Raw genomic sequence first — 12,865 nt, forward strand, 5'->3', positions numbered from 1 at the left:
TCTCCCTCTCCCCTCCTCCCTGATCTTCCCCTCCCTGCCCCCCCCCTCCCTGCCCCCCCATCTCTGTCCACCCTGCCCCCCCTCCCTCTCCCACCTCCCTCTCCCCCACCCTCCTCCCTCTCCCTCTCCCCCACCCTCATGCCCCCCCCACTCTCACGCCCCCCTCCCTCTCCCTCCCCCACTCCCTCCCTCTCTCCCTCCCTCCCCCCCCTCCCCCCTCCCTCTCCCCCCCTTCTCTCTCTGCCCTCACTCTCTACACCCCCCTCCCTCACTGGACGCGCCTGCGAGTTGGGGGCTATGCGTCAGTAGATACGGCGATTATGGGGTAAAAGGAGCAAATTAATAATATTAATATATTAACAAGGGGGGTAGTTATAGCGTGTGTGCATTAGTGTGTGTGTGGGGGTCGTTAATGTGTGTGACGCCCAATGCCCCCCCCCCCCCCTCAACTGCATGTTGGGGGAACAGACCCAACGGGTCTGCACTTGGTCTAGTACCTAACTAAAACTCTGATCTTGTGCTCTTCCGGTTTGTGGGGTTTTTCTATTTGCGCTAAAACGGTACGCGATAGTGCTAAGATTTTTCACCAGCTCACTCGCTGTTCTCTTGTGCTGCGAGCACAACAAGTTTTGTTCGGATCGGTGAAATATTGTAAAAGTTAGCGAGGTTTAAAAATCTTATAAAACGCACATGCGCAGATCGATCTCCTCTCCTGCCAGTCAGCACCGCGTGGATTGGTCTTTTCTCCTGTCACTCCCCAGGACGGTCCGCCCCATCCTGCACCATCGCGTCTTTACTGGAGCTGAGGATGGCCAACGGAGGTCTCCAACCGGACACATTTTTCGGTGCACCGGAAGCGGCGCTGCGTGGAGTCAGAGATGTCGCTGAATGGAAAGCGGAGACTCTGATCCTGGCGGAGGAGAATGACCAGTACCCGCTGTGAGGCTCCATCGCACCGCCAGCTCCAGCCCCTTCCCCTCTGGTCCCCCTCACTGGCTCCTGCCCCCCTCCCCCGTGATATCCCCCGCTCCCCCATGGATCCTCCCCCGTCTTTTCTCTGAGCTCTCTCTCCCCCACGCCCCACCCACCCCCCACAACCCGCCCCGCCACACACACCCCTCTCCCCCCACAACCCCCCCGCCCACACAGGGGGCCAGGCCTCCCGTGTGACTAGGACCCAACAGGTGGGAGGTGGCAATTAACAGGAAGGTTCTTTGTTCTTATTTCAACCTGAAGGTGTGAAACTTCAGTTTAATAATCCCCAGCGACACTTCTCCTGACTTTACACCACAATAAACCCATCCAGCTTTCGGCTTTGCCTTGGTGGTGGGAGCTTGCGGTTAAGTATTTGTAACACGTTGTTGGTTGTGTCAAATTGCGGGAAATTACTGCATTATATGATTAGTAGCTGAGATAACTTTTTCAACTTGAAAAGTCCATGGACTGTAGAAAGTGAATCTTGACCTGCTTTTTTGATTTAACTCGCTGAGTTTCTACTGCAGATTGTATGTTATCCCTTTTAAAAAAGTGCCTTGAATTGTAGCTGTTTGGCTTTGAAATTCAAATGTGTTTGTGATGGAGGCATGAAAGTCGCTGCATGATTGCTTGATTGATCTTAATACTGAGATTCCCCAATCATTAAGAATTTGAATTGTTAACATTCTCAAGCTCTTCCGCATTACATTCATCTTTGCTAGCATTCTATTGAATCTAATTGAAAATATAAAGTTGGCATCCCTATATATTAAGGTTGTTCTTCCAAAACTGTTGAACTATATTGTCTGTGGCTACCCAAATGTATGGACCATATCTCCCTTGCAGTAGAATTTGAATATTATTCCCTCTGGATGATTGAGTTGATTGTAGAAGGGAAGGTACACATATGAAATAATGAATTCATTTTAAAGTGTCAGAAGGGTATCAGTACAAAACCGCATTGAACCCTTTGAGACAAAGCACAAACATTCTTAAGATATCATTGTCATTCAAAAACCACACGGCATCTATTTGACTCAAAATATCTACAGAGAAAATTGAAAGAAATTACCACTGAAGTTAAAAGCATAAAGAAATGTCTATGAATATTTAGAATGTTAAGCGATTGGCACACACAAGCTAACTTGTAGTTATTGACAAATCGAGCACAACCTAATAGGCTCGCTTTTTTTTTTACCTGATCAAAGTATTTTTTCCAGTTGCACCTAATTTGGTGATTAATTTACTTTTTAATTAATGCATGGCAAGTTTGGACAGCACTTACGTTACTTTCACGCATCTAAATATGGTAAATGATTCCTGAACAACTTTTAAAAAGTTGTGTATCTTTAAGCTCACTGACTGGACAAAAAACCTGAACTGTGATAAAATATTTCAAGGACAATCACCCATCAAACCAACTTGTACCTCTAAGTGAAGAGATGCCTGTAATTATTTCCTCAAATGAAATGGATGGATATGTTGATTGGAAAATTTAATTGAATTTCTTCCACTGCCTCAAATTGAGCTAGTATATGCAGGTGGATCTCGAAGATGAATATAGTGGATTTAACTATAATTTGACACACATACTTACTGTCATTTTCACATAAGTTAAACACAAAATATTTTTGCATCCAAGTGGTCTACATTCTACCATGTAAAACAGTATTTTTTGACCTGGATGTAATTTTAGTGGGCCCCATTGCTGTTATTCCCTTCCTGCATTCCAAACTCCTCTGCATCTGGAAGAACAGATCATCTTGTAGCCAAGCTGTAAAGCTCTGAGTATCATTGGGGCTTTGAGCGATACAACTGGTTATGTGGGTGGGCCAAAAAAAGCATAAGCAATGACATTTCTCTGGAAGCCTTTGACAGTTGGCAAAGTGAACCCCAGCTTTGCCATCTGTAAAAGTCATCAATTTTTTTTCCCCATTTAACCAATGTCTCTGACATGTAGGAAAAATTCAACAACAATTACAAATGTAAAATTATTATAATGTATCTTTTTCAAAAATAAAATCAAGGACAAACACTTCAGAGCACTTATCAATGATTCAAAAACATAAAACCTAACACATTTTAAAAACAAAAGGCCACTTGCTTCTGATGGAATACAGCCAACAAGTTAATTTGCAATCCTGAAGCTCGCTGATGTATACAGAGAAATGCCAGCAATTTCATGCAAAATCCAGCAAATTCTATGCCACTGAAATGTCAGTTTGGAAAAAGTGCAGCTGATCATACTTGGGAAGTGAAACTCTAGAACCCAAATGAGTAGGGTAGTAAAAGCTGAGATTGGTGTAGAAATTGTTTCCACATTTCAGGGCGCTGGCCTTGGTACCTGGCTGCAATAAACCATTTATAAATATAATGTTATGAGATATAGCACATAGCACGATAGAGTGTTATCTTGCATTTATTAAGCTTAACTAAAAATAAATTCTAAACAGTCAATAGCCACTGTGGACAGGAACTACATTGACTGACATAGGCACGGCTTCACATTTGTTTAATATCAGAACTGCACATTTTTGTCAATAAAGACAATGCCCCATCATATATCCAATGAACAAACACATGAGAACAAGTGGATTTAATGGGTGAATGGCTGTTAACGTAGTTCTTTATAAAACTGGGTTGCTCTGAAGCAATGAGCATACCAGTAGTTGGGCAATCACAAAGCAACCTGTAAAAGGAAGCTAAGCATGGGAGGAGCATAATCATTTTATGGTTGTGCAGGGGTTTAGAGTGTAATCATTTGGCATACTACATGCAGTTAATGGTATTCAACAAATATAATTGCTTTAGCGTCAGTGTTGTCTAGATTCCTTCAACTGGGGTGAGAGGATGGTTATGAGGTTGTCAAAGTTTGTTTTTGAAAAAGCAGATAGCAACAAACGTTAAAGGTAGACCATGGCAATCTTTAATTGATTTGTCAAACGGGAGTGGGGAGATCTACAATGAGCACAAATGTTGCTCAGTGCTTCTCGGGCTCCCACTCACAGAACAAAGGAGAGTTAGCACAATTATACTAGTCCATGCTTTTGTAGAAGAATTACTCAATTTTAGAATTGGCTATTAGATTTGACTATTAGCTCTTTCATTCCCTCCTTTTTATCAAACATGATAACATTCACAGTCCTTGGTAGGTACACACAATGGTCGCAAGCATTAGAGCAATGATTAGCAGAATGATAGAACCATAATGTATCACAGTATCCCAAAGTCCACCAGTTCTCACTCTCTTCATTGACAACCATCCTGATGAAGCTTGTTTAGGGTCAATGGATCAGGTGCCACCTGTAGGCGGTGTAATCCTTTCAGCCGATATTGGGGTTGTGCCTTAAAGTTCGCACCTGTCCGAGGGTGTTGCCGGTCTCTTCGTAGATCGTTGCACAGGTGAGGTGCTCCCTCTCCTCTTGTCCTGTGGTGGGGTTCATCACCTTGATCTAGACGCTCGCGTATCCGTGGGTTTGGACAGCTTCTCCTCCCAGTAGGTTTGGGTGGCCTGCGTTCACATCACCACGTAGAAGCAGCTGCTGGACTGGAAGCCAAAGACAAAGCTAGCGTAGATTGCAGTCTGTGTTGATGTCGAAGGTGCCACTGAAGTTGATGGCGTGGAATTCCTCAAATCAAAAAGATATCTGGGATGTTGTTGTCAAAGTCGTCCTTGCAGTTGTCTCCTCTGCTGTCACCATCGGCATCGATCTGGTCAGGGTTGGGAACAAAACGGAATGTCCTTCTCATCAGAAACGCCATCATTGCCATCCTCATCAATGTCCTGATTGTCATCACACTGATTACCCACCAGGTCTGAGTCATTGTCTTCCTGGATAGGGTGATGCATAATCTCTTTCAAGAGGTCCATCTGTTTCAAAATGTTCAGCTTCTCTCTTTCTAGACCCTTGGTCATACAATAGAGCTCAAAATGCTTCAAGATTGTTGATCAAATGTGGTTTGTCTTTCCGAAGTTGTGACCAAAGGCTTTGCACTTCCTCCTGATCTGTAAAGATGTTCTTTCTTCTGTATGGATCAGCTTTACATGGCGCTGCAGGTAGCGATCAATCAGAAACACCTTGTTACCTCCTGGGTGGGGGCAAGGTCTTTCACACACCTCTTCATGCTGCTCTTTTATATGTTTCTTAAGTCCATCAACTCCTCTGTAAACAGCGCAGCAACCCTTATACTGACATCGATACATGGTGGGGAAATCTTCCCTTTCCAAGTTTGACTTTGGTTTACCGCCTCGTTTTTGTCCAGATTGTTTCTTCACATCCTTAATATTGCACTTCTTAACTGGTAACTTACTCTTCTTCTTCCAATATGGTTGAAAAGACTCATCTGAAGAGCCATTCTTAACTTTTGTTTCTCTGTCATCTTCACTTCATAAATACCTTTCAGAAAGATCACTGGACTCCAATCCATTCACAACATCATTTCTTATAGAACAAGATGCTTCATTGCAGTTAACTGTTTTTTTTCACATTTAATGGTTGAGTTGCATCTTGTACCTGAACCTTTTCCAAAGAGCACTCTGTATATTCAGGATCTGAGCGCAGGAACATATCCTTCTTCAATGGGGATTCCCAGTTGTCCACATCCACCGACCGTGAAGTGGTTCCACTATATGTACAAGTGTGAAAGTCTGCGAACACTGGGACAGGTTGATGCTTCGCAACATTATCACCCTCACCATTTTCAGTCACTGTTCCATTCCGAGGCGAAGGGGTTATTGAACCGTCCAGAACTTCCTCCAGTTGGTCCTTATTTCTACTGGATGGGCACTGTCCCTCATTCAAAATAACGCTGCGACTTGAATGCATGTCCAGGATGTAACTGTGGCCGTCTGTTATTGGAGTTCTGAACAGTCCTTCCAATTGCTAGGATTCTGCCTGATTCACCTCTACCCCATTGAAGACATCGGTCTTTGTCTCTGGAACTGGTGTGCCATCATGCTCAGAACTATATTCTCCACACTAACCTTTCTTTTGCTCTACCTAATTTAGGTGGGCCTGGCATGATTGCATTTAGTCATGTTAATCCTTTGTGTCTTGCTGACATTGAAAAAGGGTGCAAGATTCTTTAGACTCATAATTTAGCTGTTGAATAACTATTAACTGGATTCCTGCTTAATTAATGTTTCTATACTTAGCTGGCTTGATTCATTATGATTCATTGTTTTTATCTGTATTCTGGGTCAAGGGATGAACCATGGACATATGAACATTCAAATTGTGAGCCTTCTTTGTGAATTGGATGATCAGCCATGATCATATTGAATGGCGGTGCAGGCTCGAAGGGCCGAATGGCCTACTCCTACACCTATTTTCTATGTTTCTATGTTTCTCGAACCACTTCTCATATTGGTCACAAGCAAATTCAAGTTCAGCTTCTGTCTTGTGCTTGGTCATATGGTATTTCAAGGATGCTCTTTGCCTGCACTGGTAACCACAAACTTCACACTGCAGAGGTTTTACTCCAGTATGGCGCATTTGGTGAACTGACAGTTGTTTCCACTGTTTGAAAGCCTGTCCACATTCATCACAAATGTAGTTTCTTTTCACAAATGTAGTCGTTCTTTCTCCCAAGTTGTCCATCAGCGTGTGAAACCAGCATTCATCTTCCTTCTCCATCAATGCCAACTGGCTGTCTGATCCATCCCAACTCAGCTCCTCATTTTGATCCCGGCTGGGATTTACCTCAATCCTGTTCTGTAACTGAGTTGCACTCCAAAATGAAGGCTTTTCAACTCAACAACCTGATTGCTCTCCTTCAGCTGCTGTGTGATGGAAGCGAGATGGTCATTTTCAGACTGGGCATTGGTGAGCAAATTTCTCATCTGTTTCAGCTAGGTCTGTAGCTCCGGGATAAGCTGCCACCTTTTTCTGGTTACTTCAAGAACCTGTGGTAATGGATCCATCTTGGTCAGTGTTATAAACGTAAGAACAGTTGTCAGCCTTATTCAGGACGTCTTGGTGCAGGAGTTGCTTCCCCAAGTCCAGCCCATCTGGGCCAACCTCAGGATAAAAAGTAGGGTCAATAGCCCCATTGTCCTTTCTTGGTTCTCCTCCATTTACAGTCAATCGTATCAGATGTCTTCAACTGGAGTAATCTTCAAGCTTCACGGCGGTTGGTGTCATAGTAGCATCTGGTACAGTCCCCTCCAACATAGTCCCAATTTTATCCGATCCCAGTAGTATGGACTGTGTCTGTGTTCAACTGGCAGTGGCTTCTGCGTTTTCAACCCCTGTGAATGCAAGACTGACAAGGTTGTGCTTAATTGCTGTGCGTATGTAATTAATTCATTGCGTTGGGCCTGTAGGTAATAACTAACTTCCACACTCTTTAGTGTCCTATTCATTCCCTCCACTAATCCAGAATTCTACGGTGGTGGGGGATGTGAGATCACTCTTTAACTACCTGCAAGGCAGGCCCTTTAAAAATAGATCAGTATTAAACAAACAATTTAAAAATGTTGTTCCAATTGTTCCAATCTATCTCCCCAAATTTACAATTTCAAATTAACAGATTTTGTTCTGAGATAAAAGCATCTCCAATCTTATCAAACACATCTACCTGTATGCCACGTGGCCATCGTGGAATTCAGGTCTCTATTTGAACTCAATTCAAAAGGTAAGAAATAGGAAAAAAATTAACTTAAAGTTAAAAGAAAACAAAGAATAAACAATTACTTTTCATAGATTGCAAGCTCATTCAATGACATCCTATTTCAGATTCAGATTCAAACTTTATTGTCATTGTGCAGTGTACAGTACAGAGACAACGAAATGCAGTTAGCATCTCCCTAGAAGAGCGACATAGAATATGAGCAATAAATAAATATATTTACGTGCATACAGTCATAGTAGTGCAATTATTTTTTTTGTGGTGGAAGGCGTGACCGGGGGGGGGGGGGGGGGGGTGGTGATTGGTAAAAACCGAGGTACAGTGTTGAGTAATGTAACAGCCGCAGGGAAGAACAAGCTGTTCCTGGACCTGCTGGTCCAGCAACGGAGAGACATGTAGCGCCTCCCAGATGGTAGGAGGGTAAACAGTCTGGTTGCGGTGAGAGCAGTCCTTGACGATGCTGAGCGCCCTTCGCAGACAACGCTTGCTTTGGACAGACTCAATCGAGGGGAGTGAGGAACTGGTGATACGTTGAGCGATTTTCACCACCCTCTGCAGTGCTTTCCGGTCGGAGACAGAGCAGTTGCCATACCATACTGTGATACAGTTGGTAAGGATGCTCTCGATGGTGCAGCGGTAGAAGTTCACCAGAATCTGAGGAGACAGATGGACCTTCTTTAGTCTCCTCAGGAAGAAGAGACGCTGGTGAGCCTTCTTGACCAGAGTTGAGGTATTGTGGGTCCAAGAGAGGTCATCGGAGATTTCATCTAACACGGACCATTTCATCAAAAAGGGGCATATATATGAATATATAAATATAGCCTGGGACAGGATGTCAAGTATCCTGACAGGCTTTGGGAGAAATTAAACAGACATAGTGAAATCCTGAACACAGTAGGATAGAGCTGTGTGTGTGTTTGAGTATAATCACATCTTCTCGAAAAAACGACGCGCTATCGGTAATGTTTTTACACGATCTTCTAACATTGGCCATCTGTGACTGTGACTGTAATAACATCAGGGCATATGGGGGCTCGGGAAGGCACATCAGTGTTCTCCCTATCAAAGCGTGCAGAGAACGCATTGAGCTCTTCAGCTGTTGCTTGAGCTGCCTCCTGATTTCGCCTTGTAGAAGGTGATTGCATTCAAACCCTGCACCATTCCGCCCCATCCTCCAGCTTGTAGTGGAAGTCCCGTTTGGACAGAATCAAACGGTATTGGTGGGATAGAAACAGAATTGGACAAGATCAGGGAAAGTGAGAAGACTGGCATGTTAAAGTTGTAGAGAGGGGAGAGAGAACAGAGTATATGTCTGACGGTGCCGAGCAAATTTGTCATGCTGGAAATTCGTTTGAATAATGACCCAGGTGGAACAAAAACAATACAGAAATAATTTTGAAATAAAAACAGCAAGAAAGAGCCAAATCTGTTGAAGATCAAAAGAGTTACCTGAAATTATTAGAATGAATTTAACTTCTGAGGTTCATAACATTCTTAGTTGATAAATTAGGTGTTATTTCTTGAGCTTGTGCTCAACATTGTGGAAGTTGTATAGAAAGCCGAAGGCAAAAGGATTAGAGTGAGACTGGGAAGAGTTAAAGTGATGGTTATCTTGAAGCTCAAGATCACTCATGAGTACTGAATAGAAGTGTTATGTAAACCATCCACCCAATTTGTCTTTATTCTCTCCAGAGTGGAGGAGGCAACATCATAAGCACTGAATACAAAGCACTACATTGGAAGAAGTGCAAGCGAATTATTGCTTCATCTGGAAGAACTCTGTGGACCTGCGGATGGTCGGTCGGGAAAGGTAAAAGGGCAGATATTGCACGTTACACAGTTTCACGGGAAAGTACTGTGACAAAGGGAGTTTGGTAGAGATGGAGAGGGAGTTGTAGAGGGATATGTTCCTTCTGAATGCTGGGAGGGGATGGGAAGATGTGTCAGGTGGCAGAATGCCCTTCAAGATGGTTAAAATTATGAAGAATGATCTATTGAATGTGGTGGTTAGTGAGGTGATAGGTGAGGTCAAGGGAGCCCTTCCTTGTTCCAGGGAGAGGGGATGAGAACAGATGCAATGAATAAAGGAGGTGGGATTGAGAGCTTGTTTCTTTTTGGAAGGGGAAATGGTGCAATAAAGGAAAAAGGAAGCCATCTTATAAACAGCAGTGTGGCAAGTCTCATCAACGGTGCAACTAGGAGACAAAGACACTGGTGGAACAGAATGGAGTCTTTTTGGGAAGCTGGATGGGAGAAGTTGCAAGGGATCCAAGAGCCAAGGAAGTTGGTATGTGTATAGTGGATAATGGTAGCTAGCATCCCTAGAGATGGCGATGGTAATGCCAGAAGGAGAAAGGAAGTACTTTCTGGTGGTGGAATTCATCCTGTCACATTCGTTCTATTTGTTTCCTCCTCCTGTCTCTGCAACTTTAAACATGCTTGACTTTTCAGTTTTCCTGTTGTGATGAAAGGTCCATGACTGAAACATTAACTATTTCTCTCCTTGCTGATGTTTCCTTTCCTGTTGAATGCTTCCATCATTCTTGTTTTTTGTCTTGGATTTCCACGATCTTGATCTTTTTTGACCAGCTATATTGGCAATTGGGGGCAGAGGAATGTAAGAACTAGAACTTCAATAAACCATTTGCCCATTCATCAAGATCATGGACCAATACTCTATATTATCCCTATGAATCTTGATTCTCTTAATATTCAGAAATCTAACAATCCATGGCTTCCAACGTAGAGAATGCCAAAGAGTTCACTATCCTCTTAGAGTCATACGGTCGTACAGCTTGGAAACTGACCCTTCGACCCAACTTGCCCATACCGACCAAGATACCCCATCGACACTCATCCCATCTACCTCCATTTGCCCTTATCCCTCTAAAACTTTCCTATCCATGTACCTGCCCAAATGTCTTTTAAATGTTGTCATAATACCTGCCTCAACTGCCTCCTCTGAGAACTCGTTCCATATACTCGAGCGATATATGGGTTATGTATCGTTCCATAACCCATATGGAAATCCCTCTATACGAAAACAATTTCCCCTCAGGTTCCCCTGCTGCTGCTTCTCGGGGCGCTGCTGGCGTGGTTACTTGTGCACCCTTGGATGCTGCTGGCGTGGTGACTGGGGGGGAGAGAGGAGAGGCCGGGGAGGGGAGGGGAAAGGAGGGGGGGAGAGGAGAGGAGGGGGGGGAGAGGAGGGGGAGAGAGGAGGGAGGGGGGGAATAGCGGGGAATGGGGAGCGGGCAGCGGGAGTCAACCAAAGATTGGGGGGGGGGGAGGGTGGGTGACTTCCGAAAGCTTGTCAGGTTTTTGAAGATTTTCATTAATAACTCGAGAAATAAAGTATGACATTTTCAAATAAGGCTATTTTGGACTCCAGGGGAAAAATCTGTACCGGAATATGTAAAAACTTTACCAATAGCGCGTCGTTTTTTCGAGAAGACGTGATTATACTCAAACACACACACAAACAAACACACACACATCCAAGATCAGACTTTTAATAGTTACTAGACCAAGTGGGACCCGTGGGGTCCCGTCCCCTCAACGCGAGGTTGCGGGGGTGGGCGGCCTGCAGCGTCACACGCACACTAATCACCGCCCCCACACACACTAACCACCCCCCACTCCCACACACACACTAACCACTCCTCTTGATATATTACTATTATTCATTTGCTCTTTTTACCACATTCCCCGCCCTATCCACTCACGCATGGACGCCAACTCGCAGGTGTGGATTGAGAGGGAGGGGGTGAGAGAGAGGGCAGAGAGAGAGAGAGAGGGCAGAGAGAGAGAGATACAGGGGCAGAGAGAGAGAGAAACGGGCAGAGAGAGAGAGAGAGAGAGGGGGGCAGAGAGAGAGAGAGAGCATAGAGAGAGGGGGCAGAGAGAGAGAGGGAGGGGGGAGAGAAAGGGAGAGAGGGGGCAGAGAGAGAGAGAGCAGAGAGAGGGCAGAGGCAGGGCAGAGGCAGAGAGGTGGCAGAGGGGCAGAGAGAGAGAGAGGGCAGAAAGAGAGAGGAGGGGGCAGAAAGACAGTGGGGGGGGGGGGCAGAGAGAGAGGGGCAGAGAGAGAGAAGGGCCAGAGAGAGAGAGAGGCAGAGAGAGAGAGGGCAGAGAGAGAGAGATACAGGGGCAGAGAGAGAGAGAGAGAGAGAGAGAGAGAGAGAGAGAGAGAGAGAGAGAGAGAGAGAGAGAGAGAGAGGTGGGAGAGAGAGGGGGGGGGGGGGGAGAGAGGATTGGGGCGGGGCGGCAGCTCGTGGGGGCCCAAGCGAGGCCCGGAGCGATCTGAGGACCAAAGATCCTATAGCAAAGCTGCCGACGATTAGCGTTACAGATGATCGGGCCGGGAAGACGGAGAAGAGGTCGTCCCCTGTGATGGGTAGAGGGGAGAGAGGGAGGGAGTAGAGGGGAGGAGGTGAGAAGAGGGGGGGAGGTGGAAGGTGGACGGGAGGCGGGCTTTCTCATTCTTTCTGCGCCTTTTGAAGAACGGGGGGTGGGGGAGTAACGTAACTCGTGGAAAACTGCGCATGCGCGTTGATAGCAGCTGTATTAATCCAGAGCGGCGGGGGGGGGAGCGGGGCCACGAGCGAGGTGGGTCACGAGGAAAGGCATTGTGAGGTCAGCAGCTGGGCAGCCGTTATTTTTTTTAGATGTCAGTTTGGTGATAAATTTTAGCAAATAACTCGTGAAATAATTAACCAAATTTACAGAGGAGTGGATTTTTGAAATCATAAGAAAAAATTCTACCAGAATATGTAAAAATTTCACCGTTATTGTAACGTCAGCAGCTGGGAAGCGGTCAGATTTAAAAAAAAGGTCAGGTTGGTTAACAATTTTAATTAAAAAGTCGGGGAAATAATTGACAAAATTTACAGTAATGGATTGCTAAAATCACAAAGAAAATCTCGACTGAAATATGTAAAAATGTCCCCCTTTTGGCGTCTGGATTTCGAGGAGATGTGTTTCAAAGGCGAAATCACACACACACACACACACACACACACACACACACACACACACACACACACACACACACACACACACACACACACACACACACACACACACACACACACACACACAGGGGAGGAGGGAGAGGGGTGAGGAGAGAGGGAGATGGAGAGGGGGGAGAGATAGGGAGTGGTGAGGGTAAGAGAGCGGAAGAGGGGCAAAGGGGTAAGGGGAGTGGTGGAAGAGGCAGAGATGGGTAGGGGGAGGTGGGGGGAGAGAGGGGTGGGGGTTGGGG

At 45.2% G+C, this 12,865-nt stretch overlaps 1 protein-coding gene across 4 annotated transcripts in view; it reads left to right on the forward strand.

The window, feature by feature from the left end:
* Window positions 1–12,865, forward strand: part of atf2 (activating transcription factor 2) — a 143,506-nt gene that overhangs the window by 33,498 nt on the left and 97,143 nt on the right. For 2 of the 4 annotated variants that reach the window (XM_033023908.1, XM_033023910.1), the window contains exon 3: window positions 9,298–9,415. The exons of the other annotated variants lie outside the window; for them this stretch is intronic. The gene's annotated coding sequence lies outside the window, so the exon portion shown is untranslated. The remainder of the gene's footprint in view (window positions 1–9,297; window positions 9,416–12,865) is intronic. 4 annotated transcript variants of the gene reach the window in all.

Source organism: Amblyraja radiata, chromosome 7, assembly GCF_010909765.2.
Source record: "Amblyraja radiata isolate CabotCenter1 chromosome 7, sAmbRad1.1.pri, whole genome shotgun sequence".
NCBI classification, from domain to species: domain Eukaryota; kingdom Metazoa; phylum Chordata; class Chondrichthyes; order Rajiformes; family Rajidae; genus Amblyraja; species Amblyraja radiata.